We start from the raw sequence: 22,054 nt of genomic DNA on the forward strand, positions 1-22,054 counted from the left end.
CATGAGTTCAAGCCCCACATAAGGCTCTGTGCTGACAGTGTGGAGCCTGCTTGGGATTCTGTCTCCCTCTCTCTCTGCCCCTCTCCCGCTTGTTCTTGTTCTCTCTCTCTCTCTCTCTCTCTCTCTCTCTCTCAAAATAAAGAAATAAACATTATTTTAAAAAATAAGGCTTGAGGGGCGCCTGGGTGGCGCAGTCAGTTAAGCGTCCGACTTCAGCCAAGTCACGATCTCACGGTCCGTGAGTTCGAGCCCCGCGTCAGGCTCTGGGCTGATGGCTCGGAGCCTGGAGCCTGTTTCCGATTCTGTGTCTCCCTCTCTCTCTGCCCCTCCCCCGTTCATGCTCTGTCTCTCTCTGTCCCAAATAAATAAATAAACGTTAAAAAAATAAATAAATAAATAAATAAATAAATAAATAAATAAATAAATATAAAAAATAAGGCTTGATGGACATAAGTATATAAAATTGGTCTTTATAAGAACCCAGAATTCAGGGGTGCCTGGGTGGCTCAGTCAGTTAAGCATCCAACTTCGGTTCAGGTCATGATCTCACAGTTCCTGGGTTCAAGCCCCATGTCGGGCTCTGTGCTGACAGCTCAGAGCCTGGAGCCTGTTTCAGATTCTGTGTCTCCCCTCTCTCTCTGCCCCTCCCCTGCTCACACTCTGTGTTTCTCTCTCTCTCAAAAATAAATAAATGTAAAAAAAAAAATTTTTTTTTTAAATAAAGTCTGTTAATTTAAAAAAGCAATGTCTGTCACAAAAAATAAAATAATAATAAAGTCTAGCATGAAGAAGAAGAAATAATCTTTAAAATTCATGACATGCTTAGAGAATTCTGCTTAAACCGAAAGCCAACTGAGGTTTAGGTGAGAAGAGCAGCTGTTACCCTGTGGTGTTAAAATAAACTCTGGACAACTTTCTGGGAACCTCTCATTTGGCTGCTCCCAAACAATTGTGTTTACTGTAAACACCAGGATTCTACTACTAGGGAAGCTCCGAAATTATCTTCCTTATCTGCTATTCATTTTAACTATAGGCTCTGAAAAGCCTCCCTTTCTTTGAGACTCAAAAAGCAAGTAATTGAATTAAAAGTATTTTTTCCTAATGTTCCTGAAGACTAAATTCTACTTCTCCTTTGTTAAATAACAGCTCTCTGCCAGTCTCTCCAACACCCAGCAGAATTCATAATTGCATCTCTACTCCCACAGAACTTCGTTTTGTGTGTGTGTGTGGTTTTTTTTTGTTTTTGTTTTTGTTCGTTTTTTTTTGGTTTTACCTCTAGTGATACATTTTTCACATCGTGTGTCAGCTAACTGAATACCAATCTGGCCCATCCCCTACACTATGAGCCCCTAAAGACAGGGAGTGCCAATCATTTCACACTAACACCTCACACCTAGAAGGCATTCCCAATCAGGACCTTTTTGGATCTAAGTGATGGACATCTAATTCAAACTATCTAACTTGCCAGGAAAGTGAAACCAGAGTTACTGCCTTTAGATGCTGCTGTATCTGAGTTTTGTATACGGTGTGGGTGGGTGGGTGTGTGTGTGTGTGTGTGTGTGTGTGTGTGTGATCTCTTGTATCTCCCTGCTCTGATCTCTGTGTTAACTTTATTCTCCGAAAGGCTTTCCCTAAGTGGTGGCAAAGAGGGAAACTAACAGCTCCAGCTTAAAAAAAAACACACAAAAAGGAAAAACCTCTTTGCAACAGGGTCAGTGAAAACAGTGGTGTCCTCCATAAACCGATCCTTGTGACCCTGACTAGCCAAGCTTATGTCACAAACCCATAACGGAGGCAGCGAGGTCACCTTTGACAATGATACAGGCTGAAAACAAAGCAAGGGTGACTGACTACCCAGGGAAAATCTAGGCGATTTATTGAAAGAAAGAAAGAGAAAAGGGATGCTGAGTGGGTGAAGTCAACAGACTCTCACTACTTTGCAGGGTCTCAAGACTGCTGACTCACTCCTGCCTGGTGAGTATTTATTCACTGTTTATTATGTATAATGCTGAGTTACTGCCTGAACACCCAATAGAAATGCTTGTTTGTAGTGCCTCAAAATGAACTGTCCCCACCTACTGCTCCACATGAGGTGGTTTTGTTTCATTCTCCTGGTCCACGGTGAGGCTATTTTGCATTTGTCTACATTCCTATTATTTTCAGGGCGTTTCTTTTCTTCTGTCCTATGTGAGTGTCTTCATGCCAAATGTACACCCTGCCAAAAATAAACATGTTGCTAGCTTTTGTCCAGGGGGAGATAAAAGTAAAATCTTGCCAAGCAAACCAGGGCCAGCAGCACCCCAACAGAAACGGCAGGTTTCCATGATGCCCGCTTCCCAGTGTGAGAACACAAATGAGGGCAAGTCTGAAAACACCAGTGCAAGCCCATGCTTTCTCGAGGACACGGTTTCTCTCCAAAATAAAACCAAGATCGCTGTGGTTGTTCTGCGCGGCCTCTGGCTGTGGCTTCTTACATGTGTGCGCTGAGGATGTTCCCTGAGAGAGGAGAGGATGACCAGCAAGACGATGGGACAGAGGAGGCGGGGAGGAAGACAATGATACACTGTACATGTAAATACGTCAGGATCAGATCTATCTTCCATTTGTACAATGCTAGGAGTTTCTCGAATAACTGGGAATGACTATTTGGGGCAGTTTCAGAAACACTTTATGGCATAAACAAAATGGCTTTTCCCTAGCTGACCCGATCCATTTCATCCAGGCTCTCTTATCTTATACTAACCTGATTTTGCTGAAGTTACTGTCTGTCTCCGGCTTTCACAGGAGCTTTCTTTTATGGATTTTCCATCCAGCAAATGTTTCTGTTCCACGGCTGGGCAGATCCGACCACAGCATGCTTGGCTACAGACCACAGCAGCTCACCCACAGCAGCTCCGACCTGGAGGGGGAAAGCCAGAAGCCATTGGAGGGATTCATATTCACAAACACACACACACACACACTCTCTCTCTCTCTCAAGAGTTTATGTTTGGCAGGATAACCCCAAATGTTTTCCAATTGTTTAAAATCATTAAGGAACAGAGACAACAGCTTATGAGGTGTCCTAAAGACAAGTGTGGGCTATCCTAAAGGAGGACTAAGGTATTTAACCATTATTGAGAAGGTTCGGCCAAACGATTATACTCTGTTTGTGGAAAATTCAAAAGCCAGATGTTTTAATTAACCACAGAAAACACAAGCTACAACTAAAATTTCATGAACACAGTGATCTGCCCTGTGGAAAACCACAGGAATGTTCTGGCAAGGCTCAGTCTGAATTCTTGGGACACAGAGGGCTAGAATCATTCCCCTTAGGAACTCGAACAGAAAATTAACTTGCTCAATATGTTTTAAAAAGTAAAATGAAACCCAGATTTAATCTCAATCAAATAGAAAAACATTTCGGGACTTCAAAGGGCACCACACCAAAAGACACATTAGAGGAAGGTCATAAAGAATCCCAGTGTGGTTCAGGATTTAAAATGCATTTTCAATGCAAAGTGAATGCTGTAACAGAAAATTTTATAGGCTAAATAATCCAAAGGGGAAACTAATCATCTTTCATTTCCTAATAGAGAAAAATGATATATGAAACCAATATTCAACAAGTGAGTTATAAATATTATCAAATGTATAATATATTCGGGCAAAAGGAATCTCTTAACTCTCCTCCTTCATGCCAAACCTGTGGCCTGGCCCACGCTACCATGCTTCAGCTTGAGGAATCAAGGCATCCAGAAACACAGTGCTAAAATAACTTCTGCTCACTGGTATTGCAAGTTAACAATTCTGGCACGGAAAACTAAAATGAGGGAAACTTACAAAAGCAATTAGTGAACAACTAAGAACTAATAAATTAAGAAGTCCTCATTTGTTAATTATAGTATTAGCTATGACAACATCTATAAATGCTAAACATTGTAAGCCTGTTCGAGAGGGAACAGGACAAGTGTTATTTTCAGATACTGGGTCTACAATTCTATTTCTGTAAGTCAAAACAGACCCTGTCACAAGTGTGCCACGCATAATATTACATTAATCTGTACCTTCATTTGAAAACTCAGTCCCAAAAATCATCTCAAAAGGAATACAGGAAAGTTATATATATATATGTATGGTATGATCCCAATTTTATTCTACAAACTGAGTATGTATATTTTAAAGACACCAAAGTATGAAAAAAGAGCTATTTCTGGGTCATGGAATTAGAAGCCATTTGTCTTTCCTTGGTGTTTTCCAAATTTTCTACAACTTATATGGATTACTTGTAGAATTAGAATACTTTTAAAGAAGATTTTTATTAAACAGTATGAGAATACAAATCAGGAATTGGATGTCTATCCTATATCAGCCCGATCTGTGGGTTTCCTCTTATCTCATCAATAAGAGCTAATAAATTAAGAAGTCTTCATTTATCTGAACTCAACAATTCTTAATTTAGAAGTTCCAAACCCAAATGTCCAATAACACTGTCAGAACTGATTAACACTACTTTTCTAGAAATAAAAAGTTTGTGTTTGTTTTCTGCAAACTTACCACAAGGAGACAAGAAGACCATAGTTATTTCCCTCCTTTAGTTAATTCATCCAATCATCTCTGTCACTGTCATGTCATCTAATTTTTGCTTAATTAAAAAGAGTGCCTCCGGGTGTTACATACAGTCTCACAGGAGCCCGGCCCTAGTGAGCACTTGACACCCTCCATTTTTGACACTCTTAGCATCCCAGAACACACAAAACACAGTGGTGGAATCTTAACACTGGAGGAGTTGGTAATCCATCATTCCAAGAACCCCCAAACTCCCTGAGGTTACAAATGAAGACAGTGAGATGCCCAGAGAGTTCAAATATCTTTACTGAGGCCACACAGCAGGGATGAGAGGATCAGGGATCAAAGTCCAGATCACCTGTCTCCACTCTGACCCAGCACTCTTTCCACCACTACAACGTCTCAGCACACACTCCTCCAAATGCAAGTTTGTATGAAACACACGCACATGTTAAATTCATACCAGCAAAGCCAGGAGAATAAGACAGACATTTGTTCCACCAAAAATGAAATGCATGCAGAAAAAAAAAAAAAAAAAGACTCAACTGCAGGCTAAAAAAGACGTGGTGGCTCTGCCCAGAACACGTTCAAGCAGAGGAACAATGGCTGCAGTGTGCTCGGGCGGCAGGTGTCCAGAACAGAAACTGCCTATCACACCGAAAGCTTTCTGGTCCTAGCATTTGCCCTGTTGACAACAGCACATACCCAGCAATCAAAGCAGGACAAAGGGTTTTCAACAAGCTAAAACTACACTTGCAATGAGCCACCTGCAAGAGAGAAGAAAGATGCATGCTCACCCCAGTAGCTGCAAACAAGTGATTTATGGCATCAGGTCCTGGCCTCTTCCTGCCAAAATGACCCAACTCTTAGGGGAGAGGCATTAGTGGTTTCAAAAATTAACAACAGTCCCTGAGAACTAACGTAAAATAAAATGAAATAATCCTAATACTTCCTATCTTATGTCTGATACAACCTCAGAGAGCGAGCAAGATTTTTCTCTTTGCTTCTAAGTTATTTATTTGAAATACTGCTCACCTCCACTTCTTTCTTAGCATCCACCTACAGTGTCCCCGCCACACCAATCAGAAACCCAAGATTTGCACAAAATGTGAATAGCCTGAAAAGCAAGGGGAGAGAAGAGGACAGATGGCAATGACAAACTCAGAAACGCTCCCTGAAAAGCCTTTATTGAGCTCACTGCTCGTCAGCCTGTCCTACTGTGCAGCAGGACAACAAAGCCATGGGCTGTGAAGCTGCTAATAAAAAAAAAAAAAAAAAAAAAGCCGCATCGAGGGATGATGTGATCTCGCTTTGTAAGAGCCAGCACAAACACAATAGCTTGTCCTGCCTCATTTGAGAAGCCAGGCACCGACTAAAAAAGAAAATGCATTTTTTTCCACCCAAAACTGCTCCTCAAGTCCCTGCCATATATTTTCATGGCTGGATCCTGGAGGAAACACAACATTGGCAGTTTATTTATTCCCCCTTGATGCCTCTGTTCTAATACTAAAGGTCAATGTCCACAGCGGGCAAAGGGAACTGGATTCTTGTTGCCATTTCACAATGAAATCAAAGCTCTGTGGTATTGTTCAAGTAACTCTTTAAAGTTATTTGTAAGGCGATGATGGTAAGTTCAAATTTATCCGGCTGGGAGAACGAACTCTGACCTACTGATCAAACTGGATGAAATCTTGCTGGAGCCATCAAGTTATCTTTCTTAATAGAGATGAAACAGAAATTAGATCAGACTCACCCTGGCTGGGTGTTGTGTGGTCTTTACTTCAGTGATGCCTTTGGCGAAACGTGCACCCAGATGCTTGCCACCATTTGAGAATCTTAGATGTTTGGCCGGCATTTTATTTTTCCTATTCTAATATCACAGGGAAGGGTTCTCCTTCTCGAGCCTGAGTCCAGAAATACCAGCCAAGCCAATTCAACACTTCAGAAAGTTCTATATCAAAATGACCAGGAAGACCAGGCTAAAATACACTGGAGAACATGCCTTTCACCACTTTGGAAATCTGATTTTCAAAAACATATTTACAGTATTGATAAATTTACATCTTAAAATGTTTGGAAGGAAAAAGTATAGTCTTAAAATTGTTTTATTTTTTATTTGTTTCAAAAAGGACGTATCATAGGTACCCATCACAGGCAACTTAAAAGGATCTATTATGAATCACCCAATCAGTTTAAATTAAACTGTTCCTGTTCTGGGTGGCAACTTAAAACCAAAAACAAAGTAAAGTTTATCTCACCCATGCTAAACTCATTTTATTCCTAATTTTAGTGCTTTTCTTAAAAAAAAAATTAACTATATTTTATTTATTTTTTTAGAATATCAGTTATTTCTTTTTTATTTTTTAAATATGACTTATTGTCAAGTTAGCTAACATACAGTATATACAATGTGCTCTTGGCTTTGGGAGTAGATTCCCATGATTCATTGCTTACATACAACACCCAGAGCTTACTAATATTTTAAAGGCTGTTCTGGAAAGAACAAGGGATGAAGACACAGGCAGATTTAGAGCTTGCAGTCCTAGAATGACCTGAGGCTTTCTGGGATAACTAATGTATGCTCTTTAACCTTTGTTACATCATTTGTAAAACTGGTGTGATACCATCAGCCAACTTCATGGGACTGCCAACCGATAAAACCAAATATGAACACATTATGGAAACTTTAGCTCTATATGTTCATTCAACAAATATTTACTAAGAAACTGCAATGCTGCCAGATAAGGCACTGAGGACACAACCATGAACAGACCCAGTCCCTTCCTGCAAGGACTTAGGTTGAGGAATGCAGTGTGATTTGCGTGAGGCACAGGGAGCTATGGGAACACGCAGGCAGCCTCCAATCCAGATACCAGACCAATATCAGGTATTGTTACCTTTAAGAGTCCTTGAGGAAGTTTCTCAATGAAAAGTGGTAGACGTCGCTTTTAGTTTGGTTGTCTAATTGTCAGCTCATTCATTTATATATTCTTCTCCAACACTACGTGCCAGGCACTATTCTAAGTGCCGGGGACCATAATTTCTGCCCTGATAAAGCTGACGTTTTAGTCATTTCTCATCCATATGAAATGCACGATATATGAACTAGACAGAGTAAGCAGCAAGGCTGCAATACAGTGATTCTTCTAACCAAACTACCTACACACAAAAGTTAAAAGGAATATTCTAACTGATCCAATTAGAATAAATTTTACTTCTTTTTAAAAAATTTTTTAAGTTTATTTTGAGAGAGAGAGTATGCATACAAGCAGGGGAGGGACAGAGAGGGAGTGGGGGGGGGGAGGGAGGGAGAGAGAGGGAGAGAGAGAGAGAGAGAGAGAGAGAGAGAGAGAGAGAGAGAGAATCTCAAGCAGGTTCCACACTGTCTGCGCAGAGCCCAAAGCGGGGCTCAATCCGACAAACTGTGAGATCATGACCTGAGTCGAAATCAAGAGGTGGACGTTTAACTGACTGAGCCACCCAGGGGCCCCTAAAAATTTTACTTAATCTCCAGACCACATTTTACAATATACCAGATAACTACTGCGAGCATATGAACCACACTCTTAGGTTTGTGGGACTACAATTTGTGTGTTGGCATGGAGTAGAGCACTCTCTCCACACTGGCCTCCTGCCCCCTACCAAGGAAAAAGAACACACGCTGGAATCCAGCCAATAACAACCCCAGTGTTAACAAGGGGAATATCAGTTATTTTAGAAGCATTTCCTGGAGCACTCATATTTTAAGGAATTAAAAAAAAAGCTGAATTGTTTATTTTAGAAACTAAACTGAAGTTCCATTTTAACATGCCAAATGTCTGCCTTAGAAAAGTTTCTTTTTTAAATCTGTTTTATTACAAAAATAAATAAAAAGGGCCTGAGAACTAGGCTGTCCAGGACACTGTCAACACAACTGTCTAAAAATTCAGCATGGGATGGAGGAGAAGGGGGTGAGAAAAGAGGAAGAAAGACAAAAGAAGGTATGGAGTAAAGAGCCACACAGTGACCAGGATTAATAACCTGAAAGCTCACATACTCAGCAAACACTAAGAGCCAATGTTCAAAACATTGTAGAGCAAGGAAAAAAGCATCCGAGAAAAGTGACCAAAATGATACTCAACTCCACAGAAGACTTCCTAACCCTGGAGCTCCTACAAAAAAATACAAAGTCCAAAGCCCAGTTACTACGACACACATACCAGGTCTGGGGTAGGGTCCGGGAAGTCTTCGTTTTTTAACTATCTCGCCATGATGCTTTGATGCACAGCCATGATTGGGAACCACTGGGTTTTACTAGATTTTCTTACAGAAGAAAGTATCGAAATATTTTTTTCATGATAATGGGAAACTTTTTGCTAAGTGCTTTCCATTAATCCTCACGTCCATCCTGAAGTAAGAACTATTATTACGCCTATTTTTAAATGGGCAATTTGAGTCATAAAGAAGTCCAGTCACTTGACGGATGTTACCTAGCTTTTAAATCAAAGACCCGGGATTTTTTTACCCAAGTCTTATCTGCCCCATATTTTCTTAGCACCTGGTTAACTGGAGCAAGCTAAGTCTCTTTTCCACTCTGTAGTCTAAGGATGTCTGTCATATGATTACCTAATTTGCAATACAACACAGGTATTAGTTTTGCACACAGAACTTAAATCTCAAAATTTAGTAATAAATTCTGTATGAAGATTATGTTCTGAAAATCATGTATAAAGTAGTCTATTTAGAGCATTGGGAGGCATCTGGTCAGGTCTGCAGTTATTTTAGTTACCATCCGATCCGACCAAAGGTTAGTAAAAGGTGTGCTTCTGATCTTAGAGAACGGATGCTCCTTCATCAACACGAGACCTTTACCTAGAAAGAAGCTGGACGCAGTGAAGTCCGGCTCATTAGGAATTACTGCCAAGGGCTTCACACGTTTTCACAATTTCAGGCTTTTGTTAGTGTTACTCCATCCGCCCAGACTGTCCCGCCATACCACTCAGACATGCCAAGTGTTTGTCCTTTGAAGCCCCGCCCAGATACTACCTCCTTCATGAAGTCTTCTCAGATGCCCTGGCAGAAATAATTATTGATGCCTTTGTAATTTCCAATGCTTCCCTTATCACATAGAGCAGGCTGACACTTACCTCAGGAATGCATAGGCCTCATCCTGGCAGAGTCTACACAACATCTCACCTCCTCACCCTTTAGTCTCAGGTTGCCCAAAGTCTTCCTGGTTCTTCCCCACCTCTGAAGTCTCTTTCTCAGGCTCCTTCGTAGGCTCCTTTCTACATGACCACTAGAATACCCATCGTGTTCATCAAGGCTTCATCCTGACTCTCCTCATACTTCATATAAATCTTTTGGTGACTTCAACCACATTCCCAGGCCCGACTACAGGGTATCCTGATAACTCCCACACACCCATGCAGTACATCACCCATTCACTCACCAGACATTCACTGAGACCTACTCTATGCGCCAAATACGCACCATGCTTTGTCTCCAGGCCAGATCTATGTCCATCTATGTCCAACCTACTTGGATCACAACTCCTGGATGTCCATGCCATTAATGCTCTAACCCCTAATGGCATCCATCCCAAGAGGCACATTTCTTCACATTTTCACACAGGTGATATTGAGACGTGTCTTATAAAAATGGCAGCTTAAAAAATTTTTGGCAACAGGGGTGCCTGGCGGCTTAGCAGAGCATGCAACTCTTGATCTCAGGGCTGTAAGTTTGAGCCCCAAGCTGGATACAGAGATTACTTAAAAATAAAATCTTAGGGGCACCTGGGTGACTCAGTCAGTTAAGCACCCGATTTTGGCTCAGGTCATGATCTCACGGTTCATGGGTTCGAGCTCCATGCTGGGCTCTGTGCTGACAGCTCAGAGCCTGGAATCTGCTTCAGATTCTATCTCTCTCTCTTTCTCTCTGCTCACACACACACTCTCTCTCTCTCAGAAATAAAATAAACATTAAAAACTTTTTAAAAAATAAGATAGAATCTTTAAAAAAAATTGGCAATGTGTTACCTAAAATTTTTTTACATGTACTATATAATGGTGACTCTTGAAACAATGGCATCTTAAAATGAATTGTAGAAATTATCTTAATGTATTTCCCTTCCATTGTTCTACAACAGTGCTGTTCACCAGAACTTTCTTCAATGACGGAAATGTTCCATATCTGTGTTATTCAATACAGTAGCCACTAACCACATGTGCCTTGAAATGTGGCTAGTATGACTGAAGAAAATTTTTAATTTTTAAATTAAAAATATTTAAATTAGGGGCGCCTGAGTGGCTCAGATGGTAGAGCATCCAACTCTTGATTTCATGGTCGTAAGTTCAAGCCCCACGCTGGGTGTGGAGCCTACTTAAAAGATAAATTTTAAATTAAAAAACTTTTAATTTTATTTAATTTTAATGAGATTTACCTATATGTTTATCAATTTCTTTACCATTCCTTTTTGCATCTCAGCCCTTCCTCCTAGAATCACGTTCTTCTTCCTGAAGTATATCCATTAAGAAGTATCTTAATAAAAGTCTGTCGTGGCAAGTTTTAGATTTTTGGAAAGCAGGGATACCTGAGTAGCTCAGTCGGTTAAGTGTCCAACTTTGGTTAGGTCATGATCTCACGGTTGGTGAATTCAAGCCCCGCGTCGGGCTCGGAGCCTGGATCCTGCTTCAGATTCTGTGTCTCCCTCTCTCTGCCCCTCCCTCCCTCTCCCTCCTCCTCTCCCCCGATCTCTCTCTCAAAAATAAAACACTAAAAACAATTTCGATTTTTGGAAAGCACATTTTGCCTTTTTCCTGAATGACAGTTCTGCTGGTATACAATCAAACAGTATTTTCTTTTAGTATTTTGTAGATATTTTTCCATTCCCCATTATTGCTGTTGAGAAGTCAGCTGTCAGCTCATTATTCCCTTGATGAACAATTACCCTTTTCTTCTGGTATGTTCTTAAGATCATCTTTATTTTGGTGTACTGAAGTGTTCCTATATGTAGACATGGATTTCTTTTTATTAGCTTATATTGTGCTCCCCTCATCTGTCCATAAATTACTTGAATTTAAGGAACACTGGTCATTTATGTCCTTCATAAACTCTAAAAATTATATACTAGCTCTTCAAATATAATGTCCCTCCATTTGTTATTATCTTTCTGGGGCTCTGAACAGATCTCATTATAGTCTTTCTACCTTTCAACTACACTTTCATGTTTTTCTTCTCATTTCTGTGTTACATTCCGATTCTTTCAAATCTTCTTTTCTAGTTCATTAATTACCCGTTCAGCTATTTCTAATTATTGAATTATTTTAACAGTTACAACTTTTTCTTTAGGTGCTGTTTTTGTTTGTATTTTTCAAAGTCAGCCTAGTCAATTTTTTTTTTCAGCAACAACAAAAACACCTAGATTCATGTTGCCCTTGTACCCACTCTTCACCCCCGCACCCATTTTATTGAGATATAATTGACACATAACACCATATCTGTTGAAGGTGCTTAAGATCTACCATTTGTATATGTTGCAAAATAATTACTACAATGAGTTTAATTAACATCAGTTACCTCACATAGTTATCAATTTTTTTTCTTCTGATGAGAACTTTTAAGACCTACTCTCTTAGTAACTTTCAAATATAAAATACAGTATTGTTAACTGTAGTCACTATGCTGCATATTATATCCCTGAACTTATAACTAAAAGTTTGTACCTGGACCACTTTCACCATTTCCCCCACTCCTCTCCTCAAGCAACCACCAACCTGTTCTCTGTTTCTAGGAGTTTGGGGTTTTTTTTAATTCCACATATAAGTGAGATCATACAGCATTTGTCTTTCTCTTACTTTTTCCCTTAACATAAAGCCCTCAAGGCCCATCCAAGTTGTCACAAATGGCAAGCTTTCCTTCTTTTTATGGCTACATAATATGCCTGGTCAATTTTTATCTCGCGCTCTCTGTACTGATTTGTGAGTAACTATTTTATTTCTTAAGGCATTTCAAACATAGTTATTTTATATTCTGCATCAGATCATTTTCATACCTGAAGTGCTCAGGATTCTAAATTTATTGTTTTTTGTTTCTGGTGACTCTCACTCTTGGTGGTTTGTTTTCTAGAAGAATTAGAGATCTTTTTTTCTGAATTGATATTTGGTTGATCTTAGGAGAACCATAAGGTCCAAAGAAGGGAATGCCTTCCTCCAGAAAGGACTTGCATTTGCTTCCCCCAAAAGCCAACGGGCGCTACCTACCTGGGCCACCTTGGATTTTTTTATAGGTCCTAGCAAAAGGCAGGCTCGTCCACCTTGCCACTGACCCAAGGCTCAGTCTCCAAACACAGTGGGGATATCATCATTTGCCCCTGTGGCAATCTATCTTTTGTGTTTGTTTATATACAAAGCTCTCAGCTTTGGTTTAATTTACCCTTAGATGGTTGATCTAATTGAGGTAGGAGATTTTGGAGATGTTTTAGCTCCTGTGATCCCAGAAGTACATTAAAAAATGTTTTATCCAGATTACAGTGGGGAAGCATGTCAGAGTATCCAATCCACTATACTGCTGGAAACCTAAGTCCCCTACTAATCATCTTCCCTCAAAACCTACTTTTCCTCCTTTGTTCTACATTTTGCTCAATGGCACCATTCAAACTCATCCAAATCAGAAACCCAATATAGCAGGTACCAATGGCCCCTCTCCTCCCTCCACCTATCCCATGTGCAACAAGGTACCAAATCCCACCTTCTTGCTTGATCAAAAGTGAGCTTGCTTTCATGTATTTGATTGGCATGGCATCCGGTAGTATAATTTTAATCATCAAGGACAAGTAAGAAAAATAAAAAAAACTAAATTAAACAACCAAATCATGCATTCCTGCCAAAAGAAGGTGCTTTTGAAGTTTTGAATACAGGGAGGTGGAAGGAGAACTGAGTTACACACAGATCTCAAAAGAACTAAAACTTTGGTGTTAGAACCATAATCACATTTCCAAAGAGAGGTTTAATTTTAATCAAACAACATTATCTGTCATGACAAATTAATGTTAATTTGAAGTTTATTGGTTTTGTGGCTTTGTTGAATTTACTCTATAAATTTGTCATTGTTTAATAGTTATATAAGAGCTGAAGCATAAGGAGTTTATACCTAGTTTTAAGTTTGAGCATATTTAAGCTACTTCATAATAAAAATATTCATGTTAGTACTGGGGATTTGTGAGAAATTTTTTCCTTTAAATAAAGAGGCCCATAAGTTCTTGAGATTTAAGGAACACTGGTCTTTAACACTGGTCTTTATATACTTTGCTATACTTTTTTATATACTTTATACACTTTGATATCCATCCTTCTCTCCATAACTCAACAGACAGAAATGGACTACAACAGCACAAGCAAGAAATCATTTACTAAACTCCAATTTCTCCTCAATTCTCCAGTTGTTTGAATTAGCTTAGGACGGATGAATCTCTTAAAGCAGGATTTGTTTCTTTCCTCGAATAGTGGCTGTTTCTAATATGTAAGACGTATGCTCTCCCCAGATCCTACCATCACCCACTTCTACCAAAATCTATAAAATGGCACAAACGTACCTGGCAACAGTACAGCAAATGAAATGTGTCAAACAAAGGGCAGTCCTTGCCTTAAGGAAGTCCATTTCCTGGTTGGGCTTCAGTAACCGGGAATCTGGGTAAGTACTGCACTGTTGTTCTGAATGAGTACAAGAAACTCCCAATCATTTCTTTTTAACTTCAATATTCTTATTCTTGATGGACTGATGGACTGTATTTCCTTCGGCCATCATGTATTTCATTTTAAAAGTCCCTCCTACCGATACAAAACTTTCCGTCTCCAGCATACTGGCCTATCTGTCAACATCTTCTATTTCTCTTTCCACAAGGTCCGACTCAATCAGAACCAGAAGGGAAGTCACCACATACCCATGCCATCTGCTACTGGACAGAATGTTGAAAGGGCTTACCTAGAGTCACACAGCTGATGGGCACAGATCAGAACCTGTTTCTATCCAGTTTTGCCACCAACCACAACTCTGTGACTCCTCTGACTCATTTTAAAACATTAGTAGCTTGGGATGCCTGAGTGGCTCAGTCAGTTGAGCGTCCGACTTCAGCGCAGGTCATGATCTCACAGGTGACAAATTCGAGCCCCCCATCAGGCTCTGTGCTGACAGCTCAGAGCCTGGAGCCCGCTTCAGATTCTGTGTCTCTCTCTGTCTCTCCCCCTCCCCCCGTTCATGCTCTCTGTCTCAAAAACAAAAATAAACATTAAAAAAATAAATAAATAAAATATTAGTCGCTTGAACTAGGACTTCAAATTAATGAAGTCTTTAAACTTCTTTCATTTTTAAAAAGTCAAAGAATTGGGTAGTTTGCTAATAATAATTTGAGGATACCCACAGTGGATGAAAGAACAACTTGAGTTTCAGTAAAAATCTAAAGAAAAGTTTCTCAAATTCTAAAACCTAATTCCAGCATTCTTTTTGGAAGCGTTTTTTTATCGTTTTCATTTTTGTTTTTTAATCAGAGTACATTAACTCAGGGGGAAAATGAGATTACCTCTTTATTCAAAGAGAAAAAGAGAACATTCTACCGCTAGCATAAAAATAACATGCATGTAACTCTTAATTCAGCAGTTCTCACATTCAGATCTGGGGTGGGACACAAGAATATGCATTTTATTTTAATTGGATTATAGCTGACACACAATTTTACATTAGTTTCATGTGTACAGCACAGTGATCCCACAACTCTATACCTGAGGCTATGCTCACAAGTGTAGCTATCACCGATCACCATACAACACTATTACAATATCCCTACGCTGTACCTTTTATCCCTGTGACTTATTCATTCCAAAACTGGAAGCCTGTATCTCCCACCCCCCCCCTCACCCATTTAGCCCATTCCCTTCATTCCCCTTCCCTCTGGCAACCTTCAATTTGTTCTTTGTATTTATGGGTCTGTTTCTGCTGTTTGTTTGTTTTGATTTTTAGATTCCACATAGAAGTGAAATCATATGGTATTTGTCTTTCTCTGACTTATTACACTTGGCAGAATACCTTCTAGGTCCATCCCTGTTGTCGCAGAAATATACATTTTTAACAAGCACAAGTGATTATAATGCTGATGGTCTGAAGGCCACTTGATAGGAAGCACGGATCTATACAATTTCTTTAAATTAAGTTAATTTTGGTATTTCTTCCTAATCAAGAACGTAAGGCCAAGAAAAGGAGGAGGAGAAAGGAGAGGAATAACAGAGAACCCAAATGAAAAAAAAAAAAAAAGACAGATATGATGTTACCCTTCAAGTACATGGAAAAATGGCTTTCATGGAATGACAGTCCTAAACTCCGACCTAAATTATTCTGAGAGCTGCTGCAAAGAATTTTTAAAACCAACTCAGAGCTGAAATGGCACTAGCACCCAAGGAACAGGTGAAATCAAAGACTAGTACAGAGTTTGGCAGATTTCAAGCCCTCAAGAAATATTTGTTTAATTAAGAAGCAACCCTGACTCTAGCTGGAAATCTATTTAACCGCAGAAGTGAAATCATAATTAATATGATCACATTTCATTTTCCCTCTGTGTCTGTTTCCTCGGGGCATCTATAATGTCTGAATTGAAAATGGAACAGTAAGTATTATAATAACAACATTTGTTGGAAAGCTCATCCTAATTTTTGTGGTTCATGAATTGATGGATATGCCTTTATTAATTCTTTTCAGACCTTTTCAAAGAAATCTGAACTTTTAAAATTACATACATTATCCACCTTAAACCAAATGATCCTGGCAAGCAAAACCTTCTACTGGAAAGGACAGTAGGGAAAAAAAGAAAAGGGGAGGAATAGGAGGTACAACTAATTTAAGGGAAAGAAATCAAGAGTAAATAAGTCAGGAATTAAATGTAGCCAGAAATACAAATTGCTACTTCAAGGTCCAGATATTATATCATGTTTAATAGGGTGGGAGGGCGAAGGACCCCAACAGACTTATTTAGAAGATGATCAGAGTTCCTGAGTATCCTGGGGGAGGGATCTCCCCATACTCCCCAGCTCACTCATTCATTCATTCATTCATTCATTCATTCATTCATTCATTTCTTTTACTTCCTTCATTTCAGGACAGCAGTTAGCAGTGTTTATTTTATTCCTTACATCCAAAAGAAGATCTTCATGTTAAATCAGGAAAGAAGGCTTTTATTTACAAATTAATGCTGCTGCAAAGCTGAGCACACAGTTTTCTTTCACAGAAGAGTGAAGTATTATAGGAAGTAATACTCAGGGCTTTGGAGTCTGAGAGAAATGTGCTCAAATCCTGACTGCATCACTTATCTGTGTGACCATAAGACTCATAATTTAACTTTCTAAGTTGGTTTCTTGCTCCATAAAATGGGAACCAAGACATCCACCAGGATAAGGGACAAAGTGTCCTAAATGACCTAGCACAGTGCCCAGCACATAGCAAGTGGCCGTTCTAATTGTTATTTCACACCGGCTGCATTTGCCTGAGCGCCCCACAATGTTCTGTCTGGGCAGGTCAGTCTAAAGCAAGTATATCCCCCAGTCTATTTTACAGCCTGTTCCAGGCTGCAAAGAGCTCCCACATGAAGCCCTCCTCAAACGACTATTTAGCACCAGGCCTTTGGGAACTGTGTTCTGTTCTCTCCCGAATACAGATGAAATGAAAGTCATTCTCAGGCTCTCTCAAAGAGACATTCACCTTCAAAGAGCAACGAGTCTATCATTTTAGCTACAGTGAAGGAAGCCAAAGAAGTGACTCCCAAATTACCACCCTTAGAGCGAACCAATCCCACACACCTCGGTAATAAGTGGGAGAGTGGAAGGAGTAAATAGGAGAGGCGGGCTTGTAAATGTGCTCTACCCCTCCCCCTTACCACCTGCTTGCACACACATCCGCTCTGATGTAGGAGTCCTCTTCACATCTGGACCCAGCCAGGATACACCAAGAAATAATATAAAGTCAGCGGAGAAGAGGCTACCAGTTCTTACCAAATTTCCACAACCCTTGGATAACAGCGGCATGTTCCAAAGCCCTCTTCCAAGGCAGTCCTATCTGCGATTAAGACAGATGGATAACATGAGGGACAAGGGCACTGACTCCTAAGCCAGGCTGCGTGGGTTCAATACCTGGCTCCATCCCAGGTATTGTGTGTGACTTTGGATATGTCATGCCGAAGGGACACGTGATAGCACCTAACTCACAGGGCTGCGGCAAGAACTGCACGGGTTAATACATGTAAGTGCCTGGGTTAGCTATTATCGTCACTATGAAAGCATTACACCCAATTAACAAGGCCAAGTGTACAAGAGGACATGCTCCTCTCAGAAAAGAACTGCTGTATCCTCAGAAAGAGACACCCAACTGGAGTTCTTTAAATTGAATCATATTTTAGACACACTAGAAAGTCACTCTGGTTTGTCTAAAGCAGCGGCTCTAAGCCAGGGTAGCATCAGAAGAACCTGGAAAGCTTTTCCCAAAGGTACATGTCTGGGCAGTAGGTCTGATCTGGAGCCCAGAATTGTATTCTGACAAAGCAATGTCACTCTAAGGCCCACCTGGAGGTGAGAAACACTGGTGGAAAGCAAGTCCTAACCCTACAAGACCAGCCTTTCTTGGCAGGGTGGGGGTAGTTAGGGATGTTTCAAGAGTACCACTGCCCACAAAAATGTCTCTAAAACCTGTTGGCTGCTGCCTGAAATTCCTTTAGCAGGAGGATCCTGATATGGGAAACAAAGGCAAAAGAAGAAATTAAATTTCCTTACTACTTACAGTCCAGTGGTAAGTCCTTGAGACAGGCAGAGTGACCTTCCCCTGGGAGCTCAGCTGCCTCGATGCGGACACTTTGCTAAGGGACAAAAGGCAATCTTAGCTTAACATTATCCCGCCCCCCCCCCCCCCCAGGATCCTGGGAGTCTACTTTCACACATAGAAATTCCTTTGGGAACTTCCATTATCTCTACCCCCCAAGATACAGGTTTGTAATCATCCTCCAAGCATATGGCCTCACTGATATACATCTAGAGGGTCTCATGACTGAAGTTTTACTAGACAGTACTTTATGATCTTTTCCTAACAATAGTTAACCCCCTCAAGGTCCTCGAAACCTTGCTGCCAAAATTCCTTAGAGATGTATGCTATGCTATCCCTAACCCCCTCCCAACCTGAAGGTATACAATCAGTCACCCGTCACAACCCCGGCGCAGCTCTTTCTGCCCATGGGTCCTGTCCTGTGTTTTCATGAAACTACTTTTTTGCACCAAAGACGTCCGAAGAATTCTTTCTTGGCCGTTCGCTCCGAATCCCAACATTTCCACTTCAGTTCCCATTACACAAATCAGAAATATATTCTAAACTAGAAAAGGAACTCACAGTGGCTAAGCATCTATATAGCATGTCAGGCCCTTTACGTGTATGTCCTATTCTTCAAAATCGTCTCACGGCAGTTACTGTACCAAGGAGGAACCGGAGGAGCAGACGGCTTCTGGAGCAGGGCCAACACCCCACCCCAGGTGTGTCTGCCCACTGAACGACACCACCTCCGGGCCTATCACCTGCGCTCAGGAAGCCTGGACACAGTTCTAAGTCAAGAACAAACCCACCCCCGGTCTTTCTGGGTTGTACTGAACCGGGAATAAGTTGAATTTAAAGACGCAGGAAGGAGTCCTCCACTCACCCTTTGCCTCCTCTTCCAAGGAAAGATTTTAGGGCAAATCTCAAACACCGAGCCTTAATGCCATATTTGTGCAACGGAAATGTGTTAGCTTTTAAGTCTTTCTTTTTTCTTCACAGGCAAAAGGAAAGAAATAGATGAAAACGAAAGAAGAAAAATGAAAGAAAACGGAAATAGATAAAAAATGGGGGTAATTGTCCAATATACCTCAAAAAAGTTACTATGAATCCCAAATAAGATCACAATATCCACAGTTACATGAGCCAGAACTTACTGAACTTAATGCCAAGAACACATCATCTTCCAACAAACACTAGGGATTCCCATTTTTCAGATGAGAAAACAGAAGTAGGAAAAGGTTAAAAAAACTTGTCTGAAAACTTGGTTTGTGAATAGAAATTAAAACCCGGGACAAAATCTAGGCTTTCCAACTCTTATGCCTAGTACATTATTTTGTCTATAAAATCACTACATAATCTGTCAAGTGTTATAAAAATATTACCTTCCCCCTTATTAGGAAAATCTCATGAGTCACAAAGTGCCTCAAAGCTGAAGAAAAAGCAAAGGGATGCAGATAATCTATAAACTGGGATCTCATCCTTGGAAAAATAAGAGAACTTTATAAACCTATTTTCAGCTTAATGAATAGAAAATAAATAGAAGCATCAAAAGAAAATGAAGGCAATCAAGAAATAACATTAAGGAGAAAAACAATAGGCTTAAGGAGAAACAATGCTACTTACTGGGAAACATCAAGGATGAGAAACAGGGAAGTGATTCAGACAACTGTAAGACAAAGACCCAAGACCCAAGACAAGCTGGCTGTAAGGAAGGGAGGGTGGTCACAGGTGCTGCCGGCCTGGACCAGGAAGAGGGTTGAGGTCACCAAGCCACAGAAAGGAAATGACGGAGCCCCGCTGCCTAAGCGATTAGTCAGAATGTGAGGAACACCACGCTTCCTCCCATTTCCCCTCCCTACAAATGCTAGAGCATTACCAGACATTCCTTCTTAACAGAGGGGATAAGTTTTTTAATACCAGATACAGGAGACAGAATTTTTCTCTCCACACTACATCCTAATAAGCAATTAGGATGCCAAAGGAGACTTCAGGAAACTGAACACAGCCACAGAAATAACCAGCAGTCAGGAGATGGGATTCCAGATGTGGCCCCACCAATGCCCTGGCTATGCCACCACAGGCAAATGCCACAGCAACCAGACCATCAGCATCAGCATCCAAGTGAAGGGCTGACAGGACGATCTCTCGGAGGCAAATTCTGGTCCCTAACTCCCTTCTCAGATTACCTTGGTGCTGCTCTCACCAATGGTAAGGACTATGGTGAGCTCTCCAATGTGCTTCTAACCCAAAGAGAGGGAGGGGAGGAGGAAGAAACTGAAGATGACAATGGTGCTTAAGTCTCAACTAGCTTTTAAAAACTGTAAATGCGGGGCGCCTGGGTGGCTCAGTCGGTTGGGCGGCCGACTTCGGCTCAGGTCATGATCTTGCGGTCCGTGAGTTCTAGCCCCGCATCGGGCTCTGTGCTGACAGCTCAGAGCCTGGAGCCTGCTTTATACTCTGTGTCTCCCTCTCTCTGACCCCCCCGTTCACGCTCTGTCTCTCCCTGTCTCGAAAATAAATAAACGTTAAAAAAATTTTTTTAAAAAGAAAAGTAATAAAATAAAAACTGTAAATCCAAAACACAAACAAGACTAATGGACCTGAAAAAAATGATATCATTTATTGAGCCATTACTATGTGTCGCACATGTATTAGCTGATTTAAACGTCACCACAGCCCTCTAAGGAAGGTCGGTGACACAGCTTGTAGTTAAACTGAGATTTGAACCCGGCCTCCAGAGCCTGATCTCCTAACCACTAGACACACAGAAATAACTCAGGGATAAGACGACCCAGCTAATTATATGACACCTCTGTTCTATGGCTGAAATCCTATCAACTCAAATTGACAGCCTGCATTACAGAATGCTTCCAGTTTCCCTGGGGAAAAGGAGGTGACCAGTCTGGAACTAGAATCTGACAAACAGCTTGAAGGAAACCAAGCCCTTCATGAACATGGCTCCTTGATTCTAGAATCTTTCTCCTTGAGAGCACACCTCAACCCTCTTTCAAAAGTGCAGCATCGCAGGTAACCATTGACAAGGAGGATCCCATCCAGTGAACTCATTTACTCAAGTAATGTTCTGTGGAACCCAGAAATGTTAAAGGAGCAACTCCAGGTCATTCAGGTCATTAGAGGGCCAGGGCTAGAATCTGAGCCGCCCAGACCCCAGTTTCACTGGTTCAAATACTTTAAAACCAAAACCTATGTCTTAGCCCTTATTTTATTCTGTATCTTTTATGAGAGAAACTTTCAAACACATAAAAATATAGAAAGTATCAACTATATTTCAATTAAAAAAGAAAACAGGGGCACCTGAGTGGCTGTCTGTTGCTTATTCAACTCTTGATTTCGGCTCAGGTCATGATCTCGAGATTCATAAGTTCGAGCCCTGCATCAGGCTCTGCACTCATGGTGTGGAGCCTGCTTGGGATTCTCTTTCCCTCTCTCTGCCCCTCTCTCTGTCTCCCCCCGCCCCACCAAAATAAATAAATAAATAAACTTAAAAATTAAAAAATAAAAAACGTAAAGTATCTACTATACATCAATAAATTTTTTTCAACTTAAAAGTAGAAAGAATTGGGGTGCCTGGGTGGCTCAGGTGAAGCATCCGACTTCGACTCAGGTCATGATCTCACAGTTCATGGGTTCGAGCTGTGTTAGGGTCTGTGCTAACAGCTCAGAGCCTGGAGCT

At 40.7% G+C, this 22,054-nt stretch overlaps 1 protein-coding gene across 1 annotated transcript in view; it reads right to left on the reverse strand.

Annotated features, from left to right (window-relative positions):
- The window catches only part of APBB2 (amyloid beta precursor protein binding family B member 2), a 382,196-nt gene that overhangs the window by 303,996 nt on the left and 56,146 nt on the right, over nt 1-22,054 (reverse strand). The window contains exon 2 of the mRNA XM_047091376.1: nt 2,744-2,899. The gene's annotated coding sequence lies outside the window, so the exon portion shown is untranslated. The remainder of the gene's footprint in view (nt 1-2,743; nt 2,900-22,054) is intronic.

The sequence above is a fragment of the Lynx rufus genome, unplaced genomic scaffold, assembly GCF_022079265.1.
Source record: "Lynx rufus isolate CCGP_SWC_20201006 ecotype Redwood Valley unplaced genomic scaffold, mLynRuf1.p SCAF_3, whole genome shotgun sequence".
NCBI lineage: Eukaryota > Metazoa > Chordata > Mammalia > Carnivora > Felidae > Lynx > Lynx rufus.